We start from the raw sequence: 6,255 nt of genomic DNA, 5'->3' as shown, positions 1-6,255 counted from the left end.
GAGTACGGCAAAGTGCGTCTGCCGGGGCGGGGTTTGCGACGCGTACGCAATAGTGAGAACCGTCGCTCGGATGTTCGTCGTCTTTCGCCGAGCCAGTGCTGGCACTCCGGCGAAGCCGAACGGAGCCGATTCGGGCACGATATCGGCGTCTTTCCACGTGCTCGCCGGCGACCGTCGCACGAGTACGGTAAACCGCGTCAGCCGGGGCGGAGTTCGGGACGCCGATGCGAAAGTGGGAAGCGCCGCTCGGATCTTCGCCGTTTTTGGAGGAGTCAGTGGCGGCACTCCGGTGAAGCCAAGGTGCGCCAATTCGCGCACGATATCGGCGTCTTTCGACGTGCCCGCCGGCCACCGTCGCACGAGTACGGCAAACCTCGTCTGCCGGGGCGGGGTTTGCGACGCCGACGCAAAAGTGGGAACCGCCGCTCGGATGTTCGCCGTTTTTGGCAGAGTGAGTGCTGGCACTCCGGCGAAGCGAAAGAGCGTGAATGCGCCCACGAAAGTAGCGTATTTGGACGTGCTTGACGGCGACCGCCGCAGGAGTACGAAAAACCACGTCAGCCGGGGCGAGCGACCCACGGCGGTCTGGGTGCTTATCGCTGCTATTATAGGGGCACCCCGGCAGACGCAGAAAGAAAAAAAAAAAATGGGGACATGGCGTGCGTCACCGTGCGGCTTCGCAGCGTTGCCGAAGTCGCCGAGCCCTTCGACTGAGCCGAACGGCGGACAGGGAACGTTGGTCGGCCGTTCTAACCTGTCGGTGCCACGCCGAGACGTCGTTAAGGAAAACCGCGTCGTGGGCCTCTACGACGCCGTCGAGTCGTTGTACGTTTGGTGTCCAGCGTGTCGGCGGCGAGTAGCGGACACGTCGTTCACGACTTCGGTCTTTCGCAGTCGACGCGAACTTGCGGAGAGTCGTGGTGCCTCACGTTTTCGGCAGAAACCGCGGCGGAATTTTCCCGTGCGTGCGCGCACGACCTCGGTGCTGTGCCGTCAGCGTAGTGTTGCACAAACTCGTGGCCTACCCAAGGTGCGGTACGTTTGCGGCCGTATCCTCGGTGGGAATTTCGTGAGTAGGGTCGCAAATTCTACGACCTCGGCGGGTTTGAGAGCGACGTAGACTTGTGGCACGCTCAACATGCCACACGTTTCGGGGCACACCCGCGGTGAAATTTTCTCGAGTACGCTCGTATTAGGGCCCAAGGAGGTCTGGGTACTTATCGCTGCTATTATGTGGGGGTTCTCGTGAGCGGCGTACGCGAAAGCGACCGGGTGTCTGATATGCGGCGGGCTTCGGCCTCGTCAAGCGTGTCCTCGGGTCTGCTCCAGGGGAATCCACGGCAGTCGTCTGCAGCCTCATCCGCTTGATGCGTTAGGGGCTGGTTGTCGGACGGTGCCGTTTTACCACGATATCGAGGTGTGTTCCGTGTCGTCCTCGGGCGATTCAGATGCGAAAGCGCCGAAGACGCGGCGTGACCCGTCGTCTGGCGGCTTTGCAGTCTCGGCTCCGTTGCTAGTTCCGGCCGGTCCACCGACAGTGCAGCGGGCTTGGGCAACCCGCACGGCGCGACCGAGTCGATGCAACGAAAAAGAGCGAGCATGAACGTGCTTCTTGCCGCACGGCTCCCACTCGTCTTTCGGGAAGGTTGTGCCGTAGCGAGCTCGAACGCCGTCATCTCGGAGTGCAAAATAAGCGTGTTGGGGCGCCTGAAGGTGGCCTCCGCCGCACACAGACTGCGTCCGGCCCGCCGAGGGCGAGGACGGACGCGCAGTCGAACGATTACCTGGTTGATCCTGCCAGTAATCATATGCTTGTCTCAAAGATTAAGCCATGCATGTCTAAGTACATGCCGAAATAAGGCGAAACCGCGAATGGCTCATTAAATCAGTTATGGTTCCTTAGATCGTTTCTTCCTACTTGGATAACTGTGGCAATTCTAGAGCTAATACATGCAGTGAGCCTGGAGCCCTTTGGGTAACGGGTGCTTTTATTAGACCAAGATCGATCGGGTTTCGGCCCGTATTGTGTGGTGACTCTGGATAACTTTGTGCTGATCGCATGGCCACGAGCCGGCGACGTTTCTTTCAAGTGTCTGCCTTATCAACTTTCGATGGTAGGTTACTTGCTTACCATGGTTGTTACGGGTAACGGAGAATCAGGGTTCGATTCCGGAGAGGGAGCCTGAGAAACGGCTACCACATCCAAGGAAGGCAGCAGGCGCGCAAATTACCCACTCCCGGCACGGGGAGGTAGTGACGAAAAATAACAATACGGGACTCTTTTGAGGCCCCGTAATTGAAATGAGTACACTCTAAATCCTTTAACGAGGATCAATTGGAGGGCAAGTCTGGTGCCAGCAGCCGCGGTAATTCCAGCTCCAATAGCGTATACTAAAGCTGCTGCGGTTAAAAAGCTCGTAGTTGGATCTCAGTTCCAGACGAGTAGTGCATCTACCCGATGCGACGGCTCGGACTGAACATCATGCCGGTTCTTTCTTGGTGCACTTCATTGTGTGCCTCGAGATGGCCGGTGCTTTTACTTTGAAAAAATTAGAGTGCTCAACGCAGGCGAGTCGCCTGAATAAACTTGCATGGAATAATAGAACAAGACCTCGTTTCTGTTCTGTTGGTTTTTGGAATACGAGGTAATGATTAAGAGGGACGGACGGGGGCATTCGTATTGCGGCGCTAGAGGTGAAATTCTTGGACCGTCGCAAGACGAACTACTGCGAAAGCATTTGCCAAGAATGTTTTCATTGATCAAGAACGAAAGTCAGAGGTTCGAAGGCGATCAGATACCGCCCTAGTTCTGACCATAAACGATGCCAACCAGCGATCCGCCTGAGTTACTCAAATGACTCGGCGGGCAGCTTCCGGGAAACCAAAGTATTTGGGTTCCGGGGGAAGTATGGTTGCAAAGCTGAAACTTAAAGGAATTGACGGAAGGGCACCACCAGGAGTGGAGCCTGCGGCTTAATTTGACTCAACACGGGAAAACTTACCCGGCCCGGACACTGGGAGGATTGACAGATTGAGAGCTCTTTCTTGATTCGGTGGATGGTGGTGCATGGCCGTTCTTAGTTGGTGGAGCGATTTGTCTGGTTAATTCCGATAACGAACGAGACTCTAGCCTATTAAATAGGTGCGGGGTTCCCAGCACCTTACAACCTTCTTAGAGGGACAAGCGGCTCCTAGCCGCACGAAACAGAGCAATAACAGGTCTGTGATGCCCTTAGATGTCCGGGGCCGCACGCGCGCTACACTGAAGGAAGCAGCGTGTCTTTATCCCTGTCTGAAAAGACTGGGTAACCCGTGGAACTTCTTTCGTGATTGGGATAGGGGCTTGCAATTGTTCCCCTTGAACGAGGAATTCCCAGTAAGCGCGAGTCATAAGCTCGCGTTGATTACGTCCCTGCCCTTTGTACACACCGCCCGTCGCTACTACCGATTGAATGATTTAGTGAGGTCTTCGGACCGATGTCCGGCGCGGCCTTTCGGTTGCGCCGGTCTGTTGGAAAGATGACCAAACTTGATCATTTAGAGGAAGTAAAAGTCGTAACAAGGTTTCCGTAGGTGAACCTGCGGAAGGATCATTAACGGATTGTGAAGGGTGAGCGCCTCAGCTGCGTCTGCGCCCGACACTTTCTGCCGCTGACCCCGTTTGGACGCGGGGTCGGCTTTTCCCCACGGGGCTGCCTGAATGTGGAGCGGCACCCCGTGACAAATTGTTGCGCCCAGCGGACGCCAACACCGCGACCTTGGACGGTCGGCCAGGTGGCGGACGCGGGTACAAACGGCGCAACGCACTCATAGGTCGGCTTTCGACCCGCCACTGCACCGTGGCTCGAAGCGCTCGAAATGCGCGACCCGACCGCTGCGGGACCGCCTAGTACTGTAAACAGGAGCGGCGGAGCGCGAACGGCGAGTCGTGGTTACGTCGGTAGAAGGCGAGGCTGCGCGTTCCCGAAACGCCAGCCGAGTGCCCTCCCGACCGTTCGAGCGTGCAAGAACGAGACCCGACAATCGCGCGGCGACTGCCAAGTACGAGAGGAACGGCACAAGCGTCGGCGGTCGGTCAAGGAACTGGCGATGTGACGGGTCCGCTGTGCACCAGTGCATACCGTCCCGCCGTCCGCGGCAAGCGCCTCCGCGTCCTCGGGTGACGGAGGCTGCCGGTCGGTTCTTGCAGGCGAGGGATCTCGCTGGCACCGGTTCGCGTTGACGCGCGGCCGGTCATGGCACGGCGATGCGACGGCCGAGGTGCGCAGTACTCGATGGAGGAACCGCACGCTCCGATGACCGTCCCGCCCTCCGCGGCGTATGCGTACCGACCGTAATGGTTGCAGCAGCGCCGGCCGGCTTTTGAATTCGCCACACGAAACACGGTGCGAGATCGCGGTTAGGGGAGCGTCGACGTTGCCAGGCGTTTTGCTTGCTGCCGAGGGAAAGGCGGCACGGCCACGTCGCGCTCGTCGCGATTAGCGGGTCTGCGCGCTTTGGGAAGGTGCCGCAACGACTTGCCGAAAGAGGAAGCACGGAAGAACGAGGGACTTGGACGTCCCGACAATTGAACGCACTTGCGGCCAGGCCCTTGCTGGCTTCGTTCTTCCGCCTCGAGTAGGCTCGTACGCGGCTCCGGCGCCGAAAGTGGTCCTTGGCACCGACTTCGGTGGACGTGGGAAGTGCCGCGCAAGTACGGCGCGCCTGGCTCCACCTGTTGGCTAAAGTAGGCAGCCGGATCGGCATTTTGGTGTGCGGTGGCAAACCGTGGATGCGAAAAAAGCTTGTGCGATTTCGTGGAACAAAAAGCGGGGGTCCCCCTTTTTATGCGGAGGAGACCGACCCGCCCGCCGTGGTGAACCGCGACGCCACGGTAAAAACGGGAGAGGCTTGTCGATGGGACCGTGCATCCCGCGCTCCACGGAGGCCGGGAGGCGGCCGCCCGAGGAAATGTGTAGCCGTCGAGGCCCGCATCTGCGTGCACTCTTATCCAAATGGGTGTACCGCAGGCATTTTCTGGTTAGGCGGGCCAATGAGAGCGAGCACACAACGATACCTACGGGTCCGGCTTGGAGAACCGGCTTCGACGCCTCCCGAGTATTTATAGAGGGGTGGACCACGAAAGCACTCGCAAGTAGCGGAAGCGAAACGCCGTCCGAAACACACCGTTTGCTCGATTTGCGGCAGCCGAAAAAGGCGCGGCAGAGTTTTGGAGTCCAAGCGTGCGCTGAAAAGCGCCCTTCTTGGCCACTGTTTGGCCGAGTGCCAGAAACGTTTGGTTTTGACTGTACGGAATTGAACAAACACTTTTTCACGACTCTAAGCGGTGGATCACTCGGTTCTCGGGTCGATGAAGAACGCAGCCAGCTGCGAGACTTGGTGTGAATTGCAGGACACACTGAGCACTGATTCTTTGAACGCACATTGCGGCCTTGGGTCTTCCCTTGGCTTCGTCTGTCTGAGGGTCGGATCACATATCAAGAGAGCCTTCGGCGCACAAGGGAACGTGAGCCGTCGACTCGTTTTGACCGCGTCGGCAACACGGACAGCACGCTGAACACCTCACAGCGAGCGCCAACAGCGGCCACTCAAGGGCGAGACGGTGGCGACCGTCGTGCCAGAGCCCAACCGAAACGGGGGCGACCGACTGCATTGAGGATGTGGCACCTCGTTGAGACCGCCGCAGGACTTCGAGTCGGAAGGAAGCCTGCAGGGAAAGTGCGGTCGAGGTTGCGTACTCCTCTCTGCGACCGGGCGCGCAAGAGCTGCGAGAGCCACGGACGCGCAACTTTAACGCACGGTAAACACGAGGAGCGAAAGCCGGCCAGCAAAGCTTCTCCAGCCGTGCGCAAAGTGCGCGAGATCGCAGCCTTGCGTTGCGCTTGTTGCCCTCGAAGTAAGCAGGGTGTCCCGTAGACCGGGCGCTCGAACACGCTGCGGGGCCGTGCCTCCTCCAGGCTTTGCCGCGCGAACAGGGAACGTTCGCGCGCAAAGCGCAGGGAGGTGAGGAGGCTGCGCCCGACGTTTGCGGTTCGCTGCGTACGCGGTTGATGCGGAGAGCACGGCGCGACGACTTGCCGCGAAGCGGAAAAAGTCTCCCGCACGAGTTGGCGAAACGTTGGCGAAGCTTAAGGCGTTCTCGTCGTAGTCCGCCGTCGGTCTAAGTGCTTCGCAGTTCCCGTCCCGTTCAAAAAACTGGGCCACTCCAGTTGGGGCGGGGGCGACGCTACACGAGACGATGCCTCTCGCCAGGCT

General features: G+C 59.0%; 2 non-coding genes across 2 annotated transcripts; both read left to right on the top strand.

Moving 5' to 3' along the window:
- Positions 1-1,781: 1,781 nt before the first annotated feature.
- LOC142795861 (small subunit ribosomal RNA) lies at positions 1,782-3,596 on the top strand. The gene has a single exon (XR_012893363.1). It is a non-coding gene; the product is annotated as a small subunit ribosomal RNA (ribosomal RNA).
- Positions 3,597-5,315: 1,719 nt separating this feature from the next.
- LOC142795858 (5.8S ribosomal RNA) lies at positions 5,316-5,468 on the top strand. The gene has a single exon (XR_012893361.1). It is a non-coding gene; the product is annotated as a 5.8S ribosomal RNA (ribosomal RNA).
- Positions 5,469-6,255: the final 787 nt, after the last annotated feature.

The sequence above is a fragment of the Rhipicephalus microplus genome, unplaced genomic scaffold (genome assembly GCF_043290135.1).
Source record: "Rhipicephalus microplus isolate Deutch F79 unplaced genomic scaffold, USDA_Rmic scaffold_916, whole genome shotgun sequence".
NCBI classification, from domain to species: domain Eukaryota; kingdom Metazoa; phylum Arthropoda; class Arachnida; order Ixodida; family Ixodidae; genus Rhipicephalus; species Rhipicephalus microplus.
This window is presented reverse-complemented; position numbering and strand designations above follow the sequence as displayed.